The sequence below is a fragment of the Thalassophryne amazonica genome, chromosome 9 (assembly GCF_902500255.1).
Source record: "Thalassophryne amazonica chromosome 9, fThaAma1.1, whole genome shotgun sequence".
NCBI lineage: Eukaryota > Metazoa > Chordata > Actinopteri > Batrachoidiformes > Batrachoididae > Thalassophryne > Thalassophryne amazonica.
This window is the reverse complement of record NC_047111.1, coordinates 55,506,443-55,521,236: the sequence shown is the minus strand read 5'-3', so window position 1 is coordinate 55,521,236 and position 14,794 is coordinate 55,506,443.

The following is a 14,794-nucleotide window of genomic DNA, read 5'->3' as shown; positions in this document are numbered from 1 at the left end:
AGCAGTCAGACCCGGTACTGCTGGCAGAGAACAGAAACAGTACTGATAAGTGTGAGTTCGCACACTCAGTAATCCCACAGTCAGTGTTCAGTTAGGAGGGAGAACCTCCACCTCCGAATCACACACTCGTGCAGCTCCTGAGACAACCACTTATCTGGTTTGGGGTGTGAGGCGAAGCCGTCGCAGTCCACACCAAACGCCAACACAACAGACAAGGAATCCGTCCCAGGAAAACGGCTGCAAAAGAGATCAGACTAATGCTCGATTAAGATTCAGCAGAGAAGTTACCTGAATGGTAGCTGATTTCTCGGCGGGGAGGTGGAGTTGCAGTCCGGCCTTTATGGTGGTGGTGATGAGTAGTGGATGAGTGACAGCTGGTACGGATGATGGGTGACAGCTGTCACTCCCGGTCGCTCCGACGCCCTCTCGTGCTTGAAGCCCGCACTTCAAGCAGGGCGCCATCTTGTGGTGGTGGGCCAGCAGTACCTCCTCTTCAGCGGCCCACACAACAATAGTACTTAAGTACAGAACACTCACCCTGGTATCACTTTTCAGTTACATTTAGACAGTTTTAGGCATTACTTAGATTGTGTTTTAGTTTTGGCTATTCATTTATTTATTCTACAAACTGACTGATGTCTCAGTTTTTCTGGCAGCACGTACATCCACGTTGTAAGTCATAAAAATACAGTAGTTGCAGTTGTTATGATCAGTGAGGTTTAGTGCCGTGTGCAGGAGGACCTGGTTTAGCACAGCGACAGCAGCACTCCACTATAAGGCTGGATGGAGAACACAGATGTACAGTAGTGTTCAGAATAATAGTAGTGCTATGTGACTAAAAAGTTTAAACCAGGTTTTGAGTATATTTCTTATTGTTACATGGGAAACAAGGTACCAGTAGATTCAGTAGATTCTCACAAATCCAACAAGACCAAGCATTCATGATATGCACACTCTTAAGGCTATGAAATTGGGCTATTAGTAAAAAAAAAAGTAGAAAAGGGGGTGTTCACAATAATAGTAGTGTGGCATTCAGTCAGTGAGTTCGACAATTTTGTGGAACAAACAGGTGTGAATCAGGTGTCCCCTGTTCAAGGATGAAGCCAGCACCTGTTGAACATGCTTTTCTCTTTGAAAGCCTGAGGAAAATGGGATGTTCAAAACATTGTTCAGAAGAACAGCATAGTTTGATTAAAAAGTTGATTGGAGAGGGGAAAACTTATACGCAGGTGCACAAAATTATAGGCTGTTCATCTACAATGATCTCCAATGCTTTAAAATGGACAAAAAAGCCAGAGACGTGTGGAATAAAATGGAAAACAACCATCAAAATGGATAGAAGAATAACCAGAAAGGCAAAGGCTCACCCATTGATCAGCTCCAGGATGATCAAAGACAGTCTGGAGTTACCTGTAAGTGCTGTGACAGTAAGAAGACGCCTGTGTGAAGCTAATTTATTTGCAAGAATCCCCCGCAAAGTCCCTCTGTTAAATAAAAGACATGTCCAGAAGAGGTTACAATTTTCCAAAGAACACATCAACAGGCCTAAGAGAAATGGAGGAATATTTTGTGGACTGATGAGAGTAAAATTGTTCTTTTTGGGTCCAAGGGCTGCACACAGTTTGTGAGACGACCCCCAAACTCTGAATTCAAGCCACAGTTCACAGTGAAGACAGTGAAGCATGGTGGTGCAAGCATCATGATATGAGCATGTTTCTCCTACTATGGTGTTGGGCCTATATATCGCATACCAGGTATCATGGATCAGTTTGGATATGTCAAAATACTTGAAGAGGTCATGTTGCCTCATGCTGAAGAGGACATGCCCTTGAAATGGGTGTTTCAACAAGACAATGACCCCAAGCACACTAGTAAATGAGCAAAATCTTGGTTCCAAACCAACAAAATTAATGCCTCGCAGATGTGAAGAAATCATGAAAAACTGTGGTCATACAACTAAATACTAGTTTAGTGATTCACAGGATTGCTAAAAAAGCAGTTTGAACATAAGAGTTTTGAGTTTGTAGCGTCAACAGCAGATGCTACTATTATTGTGAACACCCCCTTTTCTACTTTTTTTTTACTAATAGCCCAATTTCATAGCCTTAAGAGTGTGCATATCATGAATGCTTGGTCTTGTTGGATTTGTGAGAATCTACTGGTACCTTGTTTCCCATGTAACAATAAGAAATATACTCAAAACCTGGATTAATCTTTTTAGTCACATAGCACTACTATTATTCTGAACACTACTGTATACTGCATATAAATGGGTTGAGGATAAGAAATATATGAATATGAATTATTTATTGAATTAACAGCAAAGCATAGAAAGGACAGACAAGATCTAATGAAGTCCTTAAAAGTAAGAAAAATAAAAATGTGTGACTTAAAAGTCAGAATTCATACCAAAACACCAGTAACACAAGTAAGACACCTCCACAGTTTGATACACATATTCAATTTACCCTCAGCTTCACTTTCCTTCCTTTGCTATAATCATTGTCCATATCTACTATCACATAAGGTCTATAGAGTGCACAAACCTCACCTGAAGCTTTTTTTGCTTTTGAAAAAAAAAAAAAAAAGCTCTGATATCTATTACTGCACTGCAGGCTTGGTTTGCCACTTACTGCCAACAAATAAAAATACAAAATGAGTTATATGATTTATGCCTTTTTAGCAGGAATTTAAATTATTCACTTATTATCATGCTGTACATTAAACATTGTGGTAAAGTTTACTGCCTTAATTCTGAAATGCTTAGTTAAGGACCTTAACTAAGCATTTAAGGTCAGATCTGTGTACATGGTATTTAATGTAGGAGAGTGATTTGTTCATGAAAGCTACACAGATTGAAGGGCAGCACCATTTAGTAGCTGACAAGAGGATTTAGTTGAAAAAAAAAAGAAAAAAAAGACAACACTGAATCAATCTTACATTTGACCACGCACAGCGCACACTAATTTGTAGAGCAATATACTGTGTTTAGCGATAGGTAGCTAGGTGAGTAAAATAAGCACTTTTCAGAAAGTTGCACTTGCTCTTCACATTCAGAGACATAAACTGTGAATAAATACCTCGCAAAAATCACTTGACAGCGCAGCTGGGCGAGGTTACCACCAGCACTCACAGGACAGTGCCACTGCTAAATGAGCGCCACCCGCAGCAGCACCACGCGACACAAACACACGTCAGAGCAGAGAAAGAGATGAATGTAGGCGCGCTTCATGGATTGAACCATTTGCCCAAGAAGGGGAGATGATCAAATTACTGTGTTCTTGTAATACATATTTTGGCATAATGCTTTAGGTTGTTTAAAAATATAGTAGTATAGAAGCGCATATATATATATATATATATATATATATATATATATTTTAGGGGTACTTAAAATATATTTAGGGGTGCTTGAGCACATTCTTATAAAGATAAGTAACCAGCCAAACCAGTGGGACATGCTGGAAATAGACAATGTCCCTGTCTGACACACAGACCCACACCCACACACATGCACAGTCAGTGACACTGATTTCACTCACATCCATATTTAGGGGTGCTTGAGCACCCCTAAATATGGGCTAACTCCGCCCCCAACTTTAAGAACTGTAATGAAATGGTTTATTGTTTAAACTCACTCCTCGTCATTTCTTCCAGAAAGGGGGTGTCTGCTCTGGTCTTGTGATACTCCTACCTTACACTACAATAGTACAGAGGACTTGCAGGCAACAAGATAATGATTCATCAAACAGTCTCTGTCTCTGCAGCAATTTACCATCCCGTATAACCACATGTTTAAGCTAGCACTTATGATATGCTAATGTCCATCATAAGACTGGAACAATCACCAATTTGTACAAAGAGAGTTCAAAAGTTGACCAAAGTGCAACTATCCAAAAACCTCCAAGGTACATGTGAGTGTTTAATTAATGGGAAGACCTAATAACAGTGTATTGTTATAACCTTGCATTCATTTTGTTGATAAGTAGTACAAAATGCATAGTGTTTGAAAGTACATCAAAGCACAGGGAACACTTCCAAAATTTTAATAGCAGCTGGCAATTAACCAAGCAATTACCAGGTTGAAGGCAGGAACTGATGCATTCCTTCTGGCATAGAACAAATTTTTCTCCAGCATTATCCTTGTGTATGTATGTGTGTGTTTGTGTGTGTGGATATGCCCATTGCTACTGTGTTTGATTTTGTGCATTGATATTTTGCATTGCAAATACACACAGTGCACAGTACGTGACAATTGCCTTGCCCTATTGATGCTGTTGTTTGTGCATTTTTCTTTGTTGTTGTTAGAAATGCCATGTTACTGTGAATGTATCATTTTTGTGACCATTCATATGATTTGAAAGTGTGTATACAAATGAGAATGGTAAGTGTGCAGACCTGTGCAGCATTCAGATGCATGGATGTGTTACTTGGTTGAGAAATGTATGTAGAAGTATAGCCGGCCCTCCCTATAAACAAAATACACAATTGCATAGGGCTCTCAGCCTGGGAGAAGGCCCCACATTTTTGCCATTCATCCATTCACTGCAACAAATTGATATTCTTTCTCTGCACAACTTCCCCCACCATGTGCTTGATATAGAATGTGTGTGTGTGTGTATGTGTGTAGTAGTAGTAGTAGTTCCTGGGCCAAATCAAAGTTTGGGGTCCTCAAAGAAAATCTCGCAGAGGGTGCCCTGTTTTACTCACAGCAAGCTGTGCATATAGCTGCGTGCTGATGACCTCTCTTCAACCCCTTTGCCAGTTTTGCCAAATGCTCTTGCCTGCAGGCTTGAAGTCATCAGCTGAGTATCCTACAACAAAGGTCAGGGTTGAGTCAACGGCAACAGATTACCTGCTTCTCTTGTCATTAGTAAAGCAGGCATAAATCTTTCACATTACAGAAGGCTTCAATCGCCATCTTATGAATGGATCTGTCTCCAGCGTTAACAGCTAATTGGCACTGGCGCCACAGTCGCACCAAAGGTAGTCATTTAGGTGCACCGCAGGCGGAGGATCTACGGGCTCAGAGAGGACATGACAGAGGGAGGGAGAGAACACAGTTTGGATGTGAGTGAAATCAGTGTCACTGACTGTGCATGTGTGTGGGCGTGGGTCTGTGTGTCAGACAGGGACATTGTCTATTTCCAGCATGTCCCACTCGTTTGGCTGGTTACTTATCTTTATAAGAATGTGATTTTTCTGTGTGTATAATACTGTAAATTGTGTTTGTTTTGAATAGCCATGCACATGAGAGGAGTGTAGGGTTTTGTGCATGAGAGCCAAATGCTGCACAGTGTCAGTGGGGTCTGTTGTGCTGCTTTAGTGTTGTGCTTTCTCTTCCTTTGTCTTCCCCAGGGCCTGATCAACGGAGCTGATTATCCACACCCGACTGTCAGTACATCCGTTACCAATCAGCCAGCCAGCATTTATATTCCAGTCTTTCCACACCACACTCGCCAGAAGCTTCAGTTCCGCTCTGTGGTAAACTGGCCCCAATGTATGTCTATTATAGTTCTCAAGTATCTGTTCCTCCACTGTATGTTTTCTGACCCCCTTGTCTTCTTGTTTTCCCACAATTACAGTTAGCTGTCAGGTCCGTTGTGTCCACCTGGCCCTGCCTCCACCGTGCTCATCACATCCTGTTCCAACCTGTGTCTCCTGCTACGGTGCCTCCATGACCAGCAAATCAGTTATCATCAATCCTCCATAAAAAATGAACCGTATTTGTGTCCACTTCTGTTACCCGCAATACCAGGGTCAGGTTGATGAGTTCATGGTGAATTGGGCATTGACTTATGGTTGTTCTATGTTGCCACATATCTATTGGGTGGCACTTTAGCAGGACACCACTGTCCATTCTTGCATACTTTGAGAAGTGGATACATGTTAGTATAGTGGCTGCAGTGGTAAAACCCAGCCTAGTCTCACATTTTTTTGTTTGTCCTCTCGTTTTTTTTTTTTAAACTCACTATTACTAACCCTAAACCTAACCTTAACCCTGCATTTTTAATTATATGCAGCCATCACGGAATGAAATAGAATGAATTCTTGCTTCTATGATGAAGATTTTGCACTTTTCGTGACAATATGACAAACCAATAGATTAATGTGAATCTGCTGAATCGCGACATGCCATGAGACTGTGTTGTAATATCACTGCTCATCTAGTGGAGTATACAACAGGAGGAATAGGTAAAGGTAATTTAATGGTTTGTACATACATTTTTAATTAGATATAATTCAGAATCATTTTTAATTAGCACATCCATGTCTCCTTTTGTGTTCATGTTATTTGCACCTCAAAAACACACAAACAGTAAAATTTGGTCAAAAATAGATCTTGGGCAAGGAAAAGTTAAATCAATTTTGACTATATTTCTAAATTCATTATTGGCCTTTATAAATCTTTATAAAATGCTTATTCAAATTATGAGTTAGTCATGGCATCGTAAATACATTTCTTCTGTGGTTATAAGACATTAATGTTAATTTCGATCTGGTAGCTGGAAAATACGTAGTTAAATATTTCTAAGTGAATAATTGATAATTGCTAATAAATGGATAATTATGTATTAATCTCAAAACAGCAACAACAACAAAACATCTTGGTAACGGTAAAATAATGTCTTGATACTGTAGGTACGTTCATATCAGCCAATATCTATATGTCTTCATGATCAACAAAAAGCACAGTTGCTGTCAACTTTTCAATAACGCTGACCTGGATGACTCCATGAATGTGTTTTTAAAGCTTATGTAAAGAATTATAAGAACTCATCGGGGTTTCATGCGCATTCTAAAGTAGTTTATAAAACCCCAATTCCAATGAAGTTGGGACGTTGTGTAAAATGTAAATACAACCGAATACAGTGATTTGCAAATCCTCTTCAACCTATATTCAATTGTATACACCACGAAGACAAGATATTTAATGTCCAAACTGATAAACTTTACTGTTTTTGTGCAAATATTTTCTCATTTTGAAATAGATGCCTGCAACACGTTTCAAAAAAGCTGGGACAGTGGTATGTTTACCACTGTGTTACATCACCTTTCCTTCTAACAACACTCAATAAGTGTCTGGGAAGTGAGTACACTAATTGTTGAAGCTTTGTAGGCGGAATTTTTTTTCCCATTCTTGCTTGATGTACAACTTCAGTTGTTCAACAATCCGGGGTCTCCATTGTGGTATTTTGCACTTCATAATGCGCCACACATTTTCAATGGGCAACAGGTCTGGCCTGCAGGCAGGCCAGTCTTGTACCCACACTCTTACTACGAAGCCACGCTATTGTAACACGTGCAGAATGTGGCTCGGCATTGTCTTGTTGAAATAAGTAGGGACGTCCCTGATAAAGACGTTGCTTGGATGGCAGCATGTGTTGCTCCAAAACCTGGATGTAGCTTTTAGCATTGATGGTGCCATCACAGATGTGTAAGCTGTCCATGTCATGGACACTAACACACCCCATACCATCACAGATGCTGGCTTTTGAACTTTGCGCTGGTAACAATCTGGATGATCTTTTTCCTCTTTTGTCCAGAGGACACGACATTCATGATTTCCAAAAACAATTTGAAATGTGGACTCATCAGACCACAGCACACTTTTCCACTTTGCATCTGTCCATTTCAAATGAGCTCGGGCCCAGAGAAGGTGGCAGCATTTCTGAATGTTGCTGATGTATGGCTTTCGCTTTGTATTGTATGGTAGAGTTTTAATTTGCACTTGTAGATGTAGAGACGAATTGTTTTAACTGACAATAGTTTTCTGAAGTGTTCCTGAGCCCACGCGGTAAGATCCTTTACACAATGATGTCGGTTTTTAATGCAGTGCCGCCCGAGGGATCGACGGTCACGGGCATTCAATGTTGGGTTTTGGCCTTGCCACATACATGTAGAAAGTTCTCCAGATTCTCTGAATTTTCTGATTATATTATGGACTGTAGATGATGGAATCCCTAAATTCCTTGCCCCATCTTTGCTTGTGAACAGCTGAGACTTTTGGGGATGCTTCTTTTATACCCAATTATGAGTGTCCTCTTTATCTTTGTGGTGTATTCAATTCAGTATAGGTTGAAGAGGATTAGCAAATCATTGTATTCTGTTTTTATTTACATTTTACACAACGTCCCAACTTCAGTGGAATTGGTGTTGTATGTAAACATGCTTCTTTTATGTGGTTATGAATGTCTGATTGCATAACAGTAAACATGGTTATTATCATTTTAACACTTAGTCTTGTTTATACCAGACATAATGGATATAAACATCAAATGAGGACTTACAACAGGCTTTTTAAAGAATTAACCAATGCTTATTACAAGAACCTTAATATTAAGCATTTGTCTTGTCTGTGATTGATTTTTGTATTATTTATAAGTTGCTCCTCTGCCTAAATTTTTCAGTCAGGTAATGTCAAGTTGTCATAATCACAATAACCCAAAAAATGGCAACTTGTCATTACAAAAAACAAATGGCACTTAGCAGTCATAAACATTATGTCAATGTCATAAACATTTATGATACGTTCATGACTGTGTCATGTAACAGTTTATGACATTGTCATGTCGCTATTATGACGATGCACTTTGTGGTCAGTGCAGAAAAGCGCAGAACTATGCTCCACCTGTTATGCATGAAGACATTTGTTCTTAAAGAAAAAAAATAACAATTTAAACCGTTAACTCTGCAAATATGCCCAACATTTACAATGAATAATTTTTTCATTATATGAGGTGGCAGTGTCTCGATGACTGAAACAGCAGCCTGTCAAGATGCTATTAGAACCTATTAAATTTCATTTTAATCTTGATAAATCTCATTGCATAAAGTAAATTCAGCTGTTTATATGTTCACATACCACAATTTTGTGCACTTGGGTAGACAATACATAATGGACAGTGCACTGTATTTTGTGCATTTGATGCAATCCTCAGGGTGCACTGCTAGAAAATAAGCATGTGCATCCTTGGCTTAGCCATTATATAAAACAAATAATGGAAGTTTTTATATTCTTTCAATGGTATGAATAGTTAATTCGGTGATAGCTGTAACATACCATTCAACTCAGATTTGCCTCGTTGAATGGTATGTTCTAGCTTTCACCTCATGAAATATTCGTACCATTCAACTCATAAACATTCATTATATATATATATATATATATATATATATATATATATATATATATATATATATATATATATATACGAGGTGTGTCCGTAAAGTATAGGTCCTTTTTATTTTTTTCAAAAACTATATGGATTTCATTCATATGTTTTTACGTCAGACATGCTTGAACCCTCGTGCGCATGCGTGAGTTTTTCCACGCCTGTCGGTGACGTCATTCGCCTGTGAGCACTCCTTGTGGGAGGAGTCGTCCAGCCCCTCCTCGGAATTCCTTTGTCTGAGAAGTTGCTGAGAGACTGGCGCTTTGTTTGATCAAAATTTTTTCTAAACCTGTCAGACACATCGAAGTGGACATGGTTCGAAAAATTAAGCTGGTCTTCACTGAAAATTTTAACAGCTGATGAGAGATTTTGAGGTGATACTGTCGCTTTAAGGACTTTTCACGGTGCGAGACGTCGCGCAGCGCTCTCAGGCGGCGTCATCACCCTGTTTCAAGCTTAAAACCTCCACATTTCAGGCTCTATTGATCCAGGACATCGTGAGAGAACAGAGAAGTTTCAGAAGAAGTCGGTTTCAGCATTTTATCCGGATATTCCACTGTTAAAGGAGATTTTTTTAATGAAAGACGTGCGGGCGGATTGCAGCATCGGCTCGCAGCCGCCGCGACGCTCCGCCACAGGAAAAACACCTCCGTTGGAAGCCTTGAGGACACGTTGGAACATCTCCAGCTGATAAACAATTTCTCATATACTCACTCCACTGAAAGCCATCAAAAGCCAACTGGATTTTAACAAATGGTTATCAGCACGGAGGTGTTTTTCCTGTGCCGCCGCGCCGCGTCGGCTGCGTCCCGACGCGCGGAACCGTCCGCACGGAACCGTCCGCACGTCTTTCATTAAAAAAATCTCCTTTAACAGTGGAATATCCGGATAAAATGCTGAAACCGACTTCGTCTGAAACTTCTCTGTTCTCTCACGACGTCCTGGATCAATAGAGCCTGAAATGTGGAGGTTTTAAGCTTGAAACAGGCTGATGATGCCGCCTGAGAGCGCTGAGCGACGTCTCGCACCGTGAAAAGTCCTTAAAGCGACAGAATCACCTCAAAATCTCTCATCAGCTGTTAAAATTTTCACTGAAAACCAGCTTAATTTTTCGAACCGTGTCCACTTCGATGTGTCTCACAGGTTTAGAAGAAATTTTGATCAAACAAAGCGCCAGTCTCTCAGCAACTTCTCAGATAAAGGAATTCCGACGAGGGGCTGGACGACTCCTCCCACAAGGAGTGCTCACAGGCGAATGACGTCACCGACAGGCGTGGAAAAACTCACGCATGCGCACGAGGGTGCAAGCATGTCTGACGTAAAAACATATGAATGAAATCCATATAGTTTTTGAAAAAAATAAAAAGGACCTATACTTTACGGACAGCCCTCGTATATATATATATATATATATATATATATATATATATATATATATATATATATATATATATATTACTGAGGATGTTTTTTCCATGCCATTGTCAGCAATGTGTTTGCTCATAGGATTGTCAGGTCCAAACATTACTTGCGTTTAGTTTTCTAGGTAACCTATGTTCCAATTTGGCACTGTATAACTTTGAATTCAAACTGAATTGAACTATGATGGTTGTTAAATACATATCCATGTATTTTCTATTAAGCAATTTGTGGAAAAAGGTAGAGCAGGTAGCTCAGTGCAGGGTAGCACAGTGGCTTAGTGGCCATGTGATCAATTCCCTCTTGTGGAATTTCTGTGTGGAGCTTGTATGTTTTCCCCATGTTTGAGTGGGTTCTCTCCGGGTGCTCCAGCTTCCTCCCATGTCCAATGACATACAGACTAGGTGGATTGGAAACTTTAAAGGATCTGTAGGTGTGCATGCAGGTGTGACTGTGTTTGTTTGCTTATATGCGGCCCTGCGACAGACTGGCGTCTTGTCCAGGATGTACCCCGCCTAACGCCCTATGTCTGATGGGATAGGCTCCAGCCCCCCTGTGACCCATAACTGGAGTAAGCAGTTGAAGATGAGTGAGTAAGTAAGGTAGCTAAGTGCATAGGAGTTGGGCTACCAATATGTAGACCTGAGTTTGATTCCCAGTCACACTACTTGCGTGCTTGGACACTTCATCTGCATTGCTGCAGCCCACCCAGCTGTAAATTAGTATCAGCCTTATCTAGTAAAGTAACCTGCAATGGACTGGTGACCTGTTTAGTGAGAGATGTAGGCTCATCCACTTCACCTGACAGATTTTGGCATTAAGCACCAGTCTGATGGGCCTCAGGGCCTGAACTGAACTTTAAAAAATGTGGTTTGTTTCATTTCACAAAATTTCCAAAGGTGACTTGAGCACTCACGGGCATGACTGTAAACAATGTCTTCATATGATTAAAGTTGTAAAAAAAGGGGAACTCATCTTTAAATCGGCTGGCAATTATTTTAAAAAAGCCATCTCCATACAGTCGATATTCCCTGTACAACTTCCCCCGCTGTGTATCATTACAGACCGTACGTTATGGTGTGGATGAGATGTTTAATGGGAATGTAAATACAGCCTGCTAATTATCCAGCCAAACATTCCACCACTTCAAAGCTTCTACTGTAATTACAATGCTGTGAAGTGTGCCCGACCCACACAACCAGATCCTCTGTCACACACATGTGCACACTGTACGGACATACACAAAGTACACACAACATGCTCAGACAAATTGCTTTCGCTATTATCAGGCTTAAATTATATGATGGAAAAAAGGAAGTGGGATGTGTGGGTAATTTTGCTACACCCAGGAGAGCACTCTCTTCTCATTGGTACCCTCCTCCTTTATTCCACTTCTTTATTTTGCCTTCTAATGCTTGTTTTCTTTGATGTAAAACGTTCTTAACACGCAGAAATATGGCATTTAAAGAACAGCAATCCCCAGGTCACCACACACTCAGTTTGATTGCAGTTTGTGTTTTAACTGAAAATGTCATCATTGCCTCTGCCAAGGAATTTGTTCTCAGCAGTGCTTGGATGTTGGACTGTGGGCAGGAATATTAAAAACGAGAAAATAAGCCAAGCATTCGCCACAACTGCCTCCTGACAACAAAGACCATAACTCAAAGCCACCGGTGGTTCACTCTTTGTGTAAGGGAATGGTTCAAAACAGAACAAGGGACAGACACCAAATGTCCCGGTATATATTTCATGCTCTGGAACTAGAACACAATTTGTTCATGAAATACATGTCACTCAGCACAAATCCATAGATCAATCATTCAGGACCATGGTACAAAAAGACGTGACAGTGCATCCAGAAAGTATTCACAGCGCCTCCCTTTGTCCACATTTTGTTATGTTACAGCCTTATTTCAAAATGGATGAAATTCATTTTTTCCTTAAACATTCTACACACAATACCCCATAATGACAATGTAATTTTTTTTTTAGATTTTTGCAAATTTATTAAAAATTAAAAACTAAGAAATCACACGTACATAAGCATTCACAGCCTTTGCCGTGAAGCTCTAAATTGAGCTCAGGTGCATCCTGTTTCCACCGATCATCCTTGAAATGTTTCTACAGCTTAACTAGAGTCAACTTGGAATAAATTCAGTTGACTGGACATGATTTGGACCTGTCTACATACTAAGGTCCAACAGTTGACAGTGCATGTCAGAGCACAAACCAAGTATGAAGTCAAAGGAATTTCTATAGACCTCTGAGGCAGGATTGTCTCAAGGCAGAAATCTGTAAAGAGTACAGAAACATTTCTGCTGCTTTGAAGGTCCCAATGAGCACAGTGGCTCCATCATCTGTAAATGGAAGAAGTTTGGATCCACCAGGACTCTTCCTAGAGCTGATCACCCATCTAAACTGAGTGATTGGGGGAAAAGGCCCTTAGTCAGGGAGGTGATCAAGAACCTGATGGTCACTCTGTCAGAGCTCCAGCATTTCTCTGTGGACAGGAGAACCTTCCAGAAGGACAACCATCTCTCAGTAGTTCACCAATCAGGCATTATGGTTGAGTGGCCAGACAGAAGCCTCTTAGTAAAAAACACACTTGACAGCCTACCTGGAGTGTGCCAAAAGGTATCTGAGAAACAAAATTCTCTGGTCTGATTAGACAAATATTGAACTCTCAGGTGTGAATGCCAGGTGTCATGTTTAAAGGAAACCACCATCCCTACAGTGAAGCATGGTGGTGGCAGCATCATGCTGTGGGGATGTTTTTCAGTGGCAGGAACTGGGAGACTAGTCAGGATTGAGGGAAAGATGAATGCAGCAATGTACAGAGACATCCTGAATGAAAACCTGCTCCAGAGCGCTCTTGACGCCAGACTGGGGTGACTGTTCATCTTTCAGAAGGACAATGACCCTAAGCACACTCAACTCTCAACTCAACTCAACCTTTATGTCTAAAGCACGTTTAAAACGACAGCTGTCGACCAAAGTGCTGTACATAATTTAAAAAATAGGCACCAAGTTACCCTAAATCAATTTTAGATCTATGCCCCTTTTCATGAGTTGGGCCAGATACACACTGGGTAAAATTAAAGAACTCAGTCAGGTTTAAAAAGTCCTTGACTAGAGGATGGTATTCACGATAGAGATGTATATTAAAATCACCAGAGATTAAAATATGATCGTCTTTCACCATGATCCTGGACAAAATGTCCGCAAACTCATTTACAGTGCAAAGGATGGGAAATGATAGATTCTTAAAAAAGCTGCAGCTCAAAGCTGCTGTAGCTCATCGCAGGCTGGGACAAATGGCACTGAAGTTTGGATTTAAATACAGAGGCTACGCTGCTGCTGCTGCCCATGGGGTGGGGCGAGCTAAAGAATGAACAATCGGGAGGAAGGAGTTCAGAAAACGGCATAAGGTCACCAGCATGGATCCATGTCTCTGTCACACACCACCAAGATATCAAAGGAGTGGCTTCAGGACAACTCTGTGAATGTCCTTGAGTGGCCCAGCCAGAGCCCAGACCTGAATCCGATTGAACATCTCTGCAGAGATCTGAAAATGGCTGTGCACCGATGCTCTCCATCCAACCTGGTGGAGCTTGAGAGGTGATGCAAAGAGGAATGAACAAAACTGTCCAAAGATAGGTGCACCAAGCTTGTGGCATCATATTCAAGAAGACTTGAGGCTGTAATTACTGCCAAAAGGTGCATCAGCAAAGTATTGAGCAAAGGGTGTGAATACTATGTAAATGATTATTCTTTAAATAAATTTGCAAAAATTTCAAAAAATCTTTTTTTTCATGTTGTCATTATAGGGTGTTATGAATAGAATTTTGAGAGAAAAAAAATGAATTTACTCCAGTCTATCAGCCAGGTCTGGTAGCATGCGTTGATTCCATGCTGCATCTACCAAGACTACAGAACTGCCTTGGGGCCTTGATGCAGAGCCCTTCCCTGAGGCAGTACAGACAAGTGCAACACATTCTCACATTCTCACACTGTCACATTTTTTAAGCTTTCTCAGTTCTCCTTTGCGTCACAGTGTGAAGAGTTAGATAGCCCTGCGTCACTTAGTCACGGGTGGGGACACATGTTCTTTGATGGCAGCGTCGTATCTCTTTGAACTATCTGCATCATTAGGGGACAGTCATCTATGTTTTGGTTATGGTTATGTTGAGGTTATGGTT